Source organism: Galeopterus variegatus, unplaced genomic scaffold, assembly GCF_000696425.1.
Source record: "Galeopterus variegatus unplaced genomic scaffold, G_variegatus-3.0.2 Scaffold3845, whole genome shotgun sequence".
NCBI classification, from domain to species: Eukaryota; Metazoa; Chordata; class Mammalia; order Dermoptera; family Cynocephalidae; genus Galeopterus; species Galeopterus variegatus.
Genome location: NW_007729956.1, coordinates 86,956 through 97,013, shown reverse-complemented (window position 1 = coordinate 97,013; position 10,058 = coordinate 86,956).

Sequence of the window (10,058 nt, the reverse complement as noted above, 5' to 3'; positions counted from 1 at the left end):
AAAAAAAAAAAAAAAAAAAAAAAGAATATTAAAGTTTGGGTTCAAGTGCTGATTTCTTCTGATTTCCTGAAGACTGTTGCAACAATTATTTTACTTGGATTCACATATTAAATGTGCTCTAATAAGAAGCCTTTCAAATTCATGTCAACTTAAAATGCACATTCATCCCTTTTATACAACATCTCCACTTCTAGGAATTTACCCTATAGATAGACTTGCCGAAGTGTGCGATGCAGTACATAGAAGGATGTTCACTGCAGCATTATTTGTAATAGCAGAAAAATGGAAACGACTTAAACATAGGTGATTGGCTACATAAACTAGGGTAGAGACATATCATGGAACTCTCTTCTCCTATTCCAAAGAGTGATGTACCTTGTCTAGAGGGTACCTCCAGCATAGAAAGACTTAACATTTTTACTCAAAGCAATTCTTTATTTTATATATGTTTTATAACAAGCATGTATCGATATATTAATTTTGTCATTAAAAATATAGTTAAAATATATTTTAAATGAAAAATATAGTTTAAAAATTAAATTATATATAATTAAAAATTATTCTTCAAGGATAATGGTAATGTTTTATTTTTTAAACTGTGTGGTGGGAACACAGGGGTTCATTGTATTAGAATTCTTTTTACTGTACACATATTTATCAATACTGTTTTGTATCTGCTCAATATTTAATAAAGTTATGCCATGATATCCAATTATTTTCTTGTTAATGACTACTCTTTTGAAAAGGTTAGTGAAAATAAATTTCATTCAACGAGTTAAGAGTTCTGGTTAGCTGAGGTCAGTTCATTCAGGTTTCTCTACATTTATTAATAATTGCCCACATAGATTCTCTTCAACATAAGAAGAAAGAGCCAAACTTCCAGGTATTGCTGAATATTTGTTACAGATAGTAGGCTTAATTTATTGGTTTACAAAGCTTATCTGCTGTTATAGATTGTATTGGGTCCCCCCAAAAGAGCTATAGTGAAGTCCTAAGAAATGACCTTATTTGGAAATAGGGTCATTGCAGATGTAATTAGTTGAGATGAGGTCATACTGGAGTAGAGCGGGTCCCTAAGCCAATGGAACTGGTGTCCTTATAAGAAGAAGTGAAGACAGAGAAACACAGGGGAGCACCATGTGAAGACAAAGGAAGAGATTGGAGTTATGCAGCTACAAGCCAAAAAAAACTGAAGTTTGCTAGCAAACCACCAGAAGCTACAAAGAGACAAGGAAAAATTCCCCCATAGATTTCAGAGGGAACGTGGCCCTGATGACACCTTGATCTTAGACTTCTACCCTCCAGACCTTTGAGACAATATATTTCTATTGCTTTAAGCCACCCAGTTTGTGGTACTTTGTTAAAGCAGGCCTAGGAAATGAATACTTATAGATTACAAATATTATTTTGACATTAGACCATAATTATCAGTCAGATTCAGTACATTTCACACCACTAAGCCAATATACTCATTTTCTATTTGGGAGATCCTCTGAAATACAGCTCCATGAGTGACAACTCACTGCTTTTCTATGAACTGGACATGTATCAAGGGATACTCTCCAAGCTGTTAGCAGTGGCTGCTTCTGAGGAGGGAAATCAGGGGCTGAGGTGCATAGTAATAAGGAATGTTTAATTCACTGGATTTTTTAAAATAAAGAGAGAGTCTTTTATCATTAAAAAAAATTCTATGTAGGGCCGGCCCGGTGGCGCACTGGAGAGTGCGCTGCTTGGGAGTGCGGTGGCACTCCCGCTGAGGGTTCGGATCCCACATACAGACCGGTTCCCGCTCACTGGCTGAGCATGGTGCGGGCACAACACCGAGGGTTGCAATCCCGTTACCGGTCAGTAAAAAAGACAAAAAGGGGAAAAAAAAAATTCTATGTAGATTGGAAAGCCAATAGAAAAACAGAAAGCAAATTCCTGAATTGTGTTTATATTTCACTTGCCACTAAAAAATACTCATTTGGAGAAAAACTAGTGCTTAGATAAAATAGGAGCATGTCTGATTTGCCATAAGACTTGGGTGACTATATATTCAGGTTGTGCTCATGTAATTATTAATAGCACCCACTTTCATTCCAAAAGTGATGATAAATTATATAGTAACCTAACAAATTTTTAGATCCTATGTGTAAGATTGACATGATGTTCTCACTGGCTGAGCATGGTGCGGGCACAACACCGAGGGTTGCAATCCCGTTACCGGTCAGTAAAAAAGACAAAAAGGGGAAAAAAAATAATTCTATGTAGATTGGAAAGCCAATAGAAAAACAGAAAGCAAATTCCTGAATTGTGTTTATATTTCACTTGCCACTAAAAAATACTCATTTGGAGAAAAACTAGTCCTTAGATAAAATAGGAGCATGTCTGATTTGCCATAAGACTTGGGTGACTATATATTCAGGTTGTGCTCATGTAATTATTAATAGCACCCACTTTCATTCCAAAAGTGATGATAAATTATATAGTAACCTAACAAATTTTTAGATCCTAGTTTCCCATTTGAGTCACTAAGAAGGATTTTTATGTTTTTCAAAGCGAAACAAAACACAAGGGCTGAGAGCAGCTGAGCCTGCAGAGGGGCCAGGGCAAACTGTATTAGTAGAGGAAAGAAAACATACAATCACTACGAGTTTTGAAAGGCATAAGCTATCACAATCTTCCAAATTCCATGCAATTGTGTTTCGCTATCTTTAAAATCATGGAAATTTTGCATTCTCCACATTATTTATGTTTGTTGCAATATAAAAATAATGCTTTTCTTCACTTTTCAGTTACATTACTTCACTTTTCCCATCAAATGGTCTTTGAGTAAAATTGACAGTCCGATTCCCATGCCATCCTCCCATCCCCAACCGTGGGAGATTCCTGCCGTCTCATCTGAGATGCACAGCTCTAATGCTGGGGACTTCTTGATTTCCTTTGTCAAATGATTGAGTGCTCAATAAAAGGCCAAATGTTGTGACATCTAATAAGGAGAGACTCCTGTGGGTAAATTGCCCTTAGTAAGTGAAACAGTTGACCTTTCACAGCCTTTCAGTGCACATTAGGGAGGAAAGTCACAAACCTCTTTCACTGACTTTAGACTATAACATGTAGAAAGACTCACTTATATGTCAGGTAAGCAGAAATATATGTTTATATTAATCCCATCCATTCATTCATTGTTTGTCCAAAGAGCAAATCTCATAGCTCTATTTCTCTCGGCTTAGCCTAGCACCTTGAACAAGGGCAATCCCTAAGTATTAACTGAAGATCAGGCAATAGCATCAAGGAATAGTGTAAGGAGCACTGGCCTGGGAACCAGGAGACCTGAGTTCTAGTCCTACCTCTACCAGGAACCTACTAGCTGTCATTAAGAAAGAAATTAAACATCTTGCTTTTTGTCATTTTAGTCTGCTAAGCTGGAGGAAGAGGTAGAGAGGATCCTCTTTTTCCTCATAACACAAAGTAAGTATCAATTAACACATATTGATTAATATTGTGAGCAATTTGATGTTTGACACTGTGACTTCGTTTACAACATATTGAATTATAACAAAAATAAAAAATACTTATGCTGACATAGGCCCTGTATTCATAAGCTTGAAAACAATGCTGCCTTACCTACTCCCTTTCATTTCAACCTGTTTTGGTAATCATTTTCTTCCATTTACTTCCTTAAACAGACTTTTTATTGTAATTTCACATTTTTTAAAACTTAAAGAATGTGTTCACAGTCCATCAATTTGGAATTAAGATCATTCAGACAGAGATTAGACTAAAGTGTACCTTTTCATTCTTTGTGAAGCCAAGATTTACAAAATTAAAATGTAAATTATGTCTGAGTTTTTTTGAACTACTTGGTAAACAACCTTTTAAAAATGTCCTTCAGATAGTTTGGCAATACTTATCCAAATTACAAATGCATATAACCTTTGACCCAGAAATTAAACTTTGACTAATGTATTCTATAGATATACTTGCTTGATCTTGCAGCTGATTTCTTGTAGAAAGAGATGAGAACCCAAATGAATGAAGAGGCTCTTTACCGATCTGGAACTATCTTCAAGATACATTGTTAAAGTTGCTAAATGAAACAAACAAGGGGTAGGACACTATACACACACACACACACACACACACACACACACACACACACACCACACACACACACACACACACACACACACACACTTGCTTATATGTATACAAACTATCTGTGGAAGGAAACACAAAAATCTGACAGCCCTGGTTGACTTTGGAGAGGGTATTGAATGGCTGGATTTAAGACAAGAGTGTGAGGGGGATAGGCTACACCTTTTGTATCTTTTGAATTTTTAAACATATAGTATAATTCTACATTTTATTTTAAATATTTAAAATACTTAATTTAAAATGTAAAATGCCTTTAGATCTACAGTTTCCTTCAGGGAGATGACTCAAACACTTCAAACTCTTTAGATCTTCTATATAACTTTATTAATGATGTTATTATATAAATGTTTTAAAGTGGTCAAACTACATTTAAAAATCATGTAAAGATTTATAATTATATATTTTAAATTTATAATTCAAGCTGACCATTCACATCCATATGTTTGGGTTTCTATGACTTTGATGCTATAGTAATTTTTCAACCATTACTTGAAGCTCTGTAGTTCCAGATATTCGAATTCTTAAAAAAGTAAAAGCTTATTTTAAAATCATGTTTTCTTTTATTTAATCTTTATGAGTGGACTGTAGAAACCATGGAATTGTGTAAGATTGACATGATGTTCTCCGAAATAAAATTCATGAAATATTTATATTCATCATCTGACAAGCAATTTGTATAATGTATTCAATGTGCTCATTATATAATTACTTCTGGTTGCATTTCCAAACTCTGGGCATAATAACTTCTCCAGCAGTTCAAGCTAGAAGGCCTTTCACAAATTACATCGTGGGTATCAGCATGCCAATCCCAATCATGCACTAAAATTCAGTCTTAGAGTTTACCAGGAAATACAAGGTACAAATAAAATTGCCAGAGTGATTTCTCATGGTCATACGATGCAGAGAGATAGACTGTTCCTGTGATGTTTCCTTAGAAATGATTATGAAATGTTTCACCAATACATACATATATATTTATAACATATACTTGTATACGTGTACATATATAAGATCTAAATAAGATCATCATCTTTTAATATTTAAAGCAATCACTCAGATGCTTTAATATATACAGATTAGCAGGGTCTACTGTCTCTTTCTTGATGTCTGTCTGTCCCAGGTTATTCAAGAATCCCAGGCACAGGCTTCTGCCATCCAAATGGACAGTCCTGTCCTGTTAACAAACACCAAGAGAAAGGACTGATAAACGTGATCATTTCTGAAAATGCAGGCCTATTTTCTGCTGCTGCTATTTATATTATGGTCACACGGGGTCACTGTTGAAACAGTAGTTTCACGCAGTCCAATTCATCCTCGTGCAAACCTAGGACGAAGCCGTGCAGTGCTGCTGGTGTCCAAGTGTCCTAATAAAGATAGCTTACATTTATTTTGAATTTACTGTGTGCCAGTATTGTGTTACATCTAATTGCATATCTTATTTAAACATCACAATATACCTGCAAATGTTATTATTACCCCCATTTTGTGATGTAAACATTGAGAAAGCTTAAGTAACGTGACCAAGGTCACAGAGTCAGTGGTGATTCTAACTCAGGCTCGACTGGATTTCTCATCAGTGTGATTGTAAGTCCATCCCTTTAATCTGCTCACGCTTTCTGACCTAGTAATGCCACTACTGGGATCTATCCTAATTAGAGATGCACATAAAAGTTTACATGCAGGTATATTCAATGCCATATATTATAGCCGGAAAATTAGAAGCAACCTAAAAGTCCAACAAGAGAGGACTACTTAATTTATATATCTAGAGATTTGCATACTAATAGATTACATTTATTGGGTCACTAATATTAACCAGCCATGGTTCTAAACATTTTGTGTTTCTTGACTTGGTCAATCCCCATAAAACCTTAGGATATAGGTATTATTATCACATTTCATCTAGTCTAAGACATCAACATTATAAGACACTCCATTGTTTTATGCATCACTAAGAAAAATGCTGCCAATCAATCTAAGACACAGTGCTTTTTTATTGTTGATGGTGAGGCACGCTCTGATTTGAGAAATATGAAAATGTAAAAAAAAAAAGTTCATCTTAGAATTAATTGAACAAACCATTATCATCTTTTGTTTTATGGGTGAGGAAATTGAGTCATACAGAGATTCAATAACTTGCCCAAAGCCAAAAGGACTGTAATAAAAGGTACAATAGTAATTAAGGTAACCAACCAACAGTACCAACTTGTCTAATACTAAGGTCTCTCTCTCTCTGTAAAGGAAAAATAAGATATTTTAACAATAAAAGAAGCAAAACTACAAAAGACTCTTGAAGAAACAGTAATTCAGACACTTCAGAGCACATAGAGGGTTTTTGTACAGACCTCAAATCATGGGAAACACTTTTATTAGAACCCAAAGAACCTCTTCTATTCAGTAAATTAAACAAAACTCTGACCTAAAAGAGTCTGTTACTTGAAAGAGCTTCGAATCTTCTTCACTACCCCATGAGCTGGTTTATGTAAACAAGTAGAACTGACAACTTTTTTTCTTTTTTCTGTGATTTTTGTCTAAGTGACTACTGCTTTGGTAAACATGAAGATCAGTCAGATTTAAAGTTATGTGCTTGCAGGCAAATAAATGCTTTAAAATGTAAACATCTGCTTTTGGAATGTGACACCAGCATTCTTGCAGTTTGGCTTTGTGTATTCCAAACTAAGCTTTCTTTTTCTTTTTGGGAGACTAGGATTTTTAAATTTGGTCCAATGGCCAGATTCTTGCTTCAGAAGCACTTGATGAGCATACTAAAATATAGATTTATGGGCTGCATCCCCAGACTTATTTAATCAGAATATCTAGGGGTGGGATTCAAGAATCTGCATTTTTTACAATGTCTTAGGTATGCTAAAGCATAAGAACACTGTTGAAGACAATCACTACGTGTATGTGCATAATCCATGGAATTCTATATTTACTTATAATTTACTTTTCTGAAGAGGTTGTAACATCAGGAAAAACATCTCACCTAATCCAGTGATTGCTAGCATTCAACACTTTTTTTTTCAAAATTTTTTGACCAGTAAGGGGATGCAACCCTTGGCTCGGTGTCATTGTAACATCAGGAAAAACATCTCACCTAATCCAGTGATTGCTAGCATTCAACACTTTTTTTATTTTTTTTATTTTTTTTTATTTTTTTAATTTTTTGACCAGTAAGGGGATGCAACCCCTGGCTCGGTGTCGCCCGCACCGCGCTCAGCCAGTGAGCGCACCGGCCATCCTTATATAGGATCCGAACCTGCGGCGGGAGCGCCACTGTTCCCAAGCGCCGCACTCTCCCGAGTGCGCCACGGGGCCAGCCCAACACTTTTCTCCATGGAGGGCAAGTGAATTCTTTTTTGGTATGTCTGTTTACATATTAGTTTTTGACTTAGATTACAAAGAGTTTTATGAGTTCACTGCTACGTGATTTTTAATTGTGATCACATCTTTAATAATGGGTTATATGAACTTAGACCCCAACTAGCCCATGATCTCACACGTGTAGTCACCAGTACAGAATTACTCATTTCTATCCTTGCCACATTTAATACTTGCTCATATCTTATTTTCTCTAAAAAGGAAAGGAAGAAATAAAGAAAAGATTCTTGGAGGAGGCAAAATTGCTTTACCATGTTTCTGTCCTCCACAGGCTGTTGTCCCCTTTAACTGGCTCCCTTAGGAAATGCTATTACCAACAAGCAACTGTGAGACTGTCTTCTTGTGGGCAGAAGTGCCTGCCTGGGATTACAAGGCAGTGGTGGTTACAAGCAGCCTCAAGTTGGATGGGGACTGTCTCCTGGGGAACAGTCTGATCCCACTCCTTGGGATGAAACCCACATTTTCTCCCTGGGTCAAGCCACTTCTGATTGGTCTATGCAACCCATCTGGGTTAGGAAAAGAGAAGCCTGCCTGTAGAACCTCATAGCTAAAGGCTCAAAGACATTGGAAACTAGGCTTGTTCTTGTCTGTTCCAGTGCTCTAAAAACTTAGCACTCCCCAAGAACAAAAATAGGCCTTTAAATGAACATTTCTAAAATGACTGTTAAAATCGTAATAATGAGTTCAACTTTCAGGAGAGAACAGAACTGTGGTTACTACAGGTAGGAAAGAGGGAGGGAGGAAGGGATAGCAAGAAATTGGTTAATGGACACAAAACAGTTAGTTAGGAAAAATAAGTTCTATTGATGTGTAGTCAAGCTAGAAATCTGTTAGTTAACATAAATTTACTACATGTTATGAAATGACTAGAAGACAGAAGATCGAATGTCCTCAACACAAAGAAATGATTATGTTTTGTAATAATGAATATGCTAATTATCCTAATCTGATCATCACACATTGTACACAGGTATTGATATTCAACTCTGTACCCCACGAATATGTATTATCAATTACATTTAAAGAATAAATAAATAAAATAAAAAGACTGTTAAGATTTCCCTAAAGCCTCTGAGAACTATGTGGAACATTGCATAGTTTCTTAGTTGGGAATTTCCATAAAATGTCCTGTTTCTTATCAATTTCAGATATTTTTCCAAGAATTCAAGGGAGATTTGCAGTGGGATAATCCAGTTCACATGGCAAAAATGAAACCACTACCACATAGCATATGATGTAATAAAGTCAGTGTCATAAAAGAGGCAGTAAAGGAAACCGGAAGATTTGGTATCTTAAAAAAGAAAAACCACAGTGATATGGTTTCAGCCTGCTCAATTGATTACCCAGGTTTCTCCACACACTAACCTGGGGTTTCTGTTTCTAACTAGAGCCCCATTGTGTTGAGAGAAAAATCCAACCACCACCAAGCTCTCATCTATTTCCCATGAAAATGAAGAGGTTAAATTTTTTCACTCTATGTATGCCATTGTTTTCTATAATCTCTCACTTACTGTTTTCTACATTTAAACATTGAAATAGTAACCACATTTACTAAGTATCCTGGTTTCATAAATGAGGAAATTACAGCAAGGTTTAAGCACATCTTCCAAATCACACAGATAGTAAAAGGCAAAAAGAAAAAATAAAAGTTGGCATCTAAATGTTATGTAGTACTAAAACCCGTGTTCTTTCTTTTGCTCCTGACTTTCCATCAGGGAAAAAAAGATACAAATACCATGTAATTGATTGTATTTGAGTATGGTGTATTTATGGGAACTATATAGAGCAACATTTCTTTAGATTAATCTTTTCTGAAAGGAGCTACAAGTTATAGTAGTAATAGATGGGATTTGTGGGTGCTAAAAGCTGGCCTTTGAGTCTGATTCTGTTATTTGCTAGTAGTGTGACTCTAAGTCACCCCTAAACCTCAGCGTTATCATTTGTAAAGTGAAGATGTTGGATTAAATCACCTCTAAGACCATTGCTTACTTTGAGAATCTATCCACGTCAACTAACAACAAAATTGAAGCACAGATTTAAGTGACAAATAGCTGGTCATCCGCAGGGACTTTGGACTTATACCAGGTTGCTATAATCTACCACTGTATATTTATGTGAGGGTCACATCCTCAGAAAGGTCCTCTCTGACCACAGGAATGACAGTCCAGAAGAATCTCTCCATGTCCCCTTCACTTCCTTTACCTTGTTCATTTCCTTCTTGGCACTTGTCACAAGCTGTACTCTTATATGTATTTGTTTCCTTGTCCAGTGTCTTTCTCGCTCTCTATCCAAATAAGAAGAGAGAGCTCTCTGTAGGCTCTATGAAGGTTACTGAGTTTCATGCATGGCTGTTCCCCAGCACCTGGAACTGTGACTGGCATACATACTCAAGTATTTGTTGAATGAATGGGTGAGTGAGCAAGTTGTCTTTAAAATGGTGTATTGCTTACATTTTCTTCTCACTTGCAAAGTTAACTGCAGAAGCAGGTGCCAGAGATAAATGTAATATAAGCTTAATGTCTGTACATTAAAAAGAA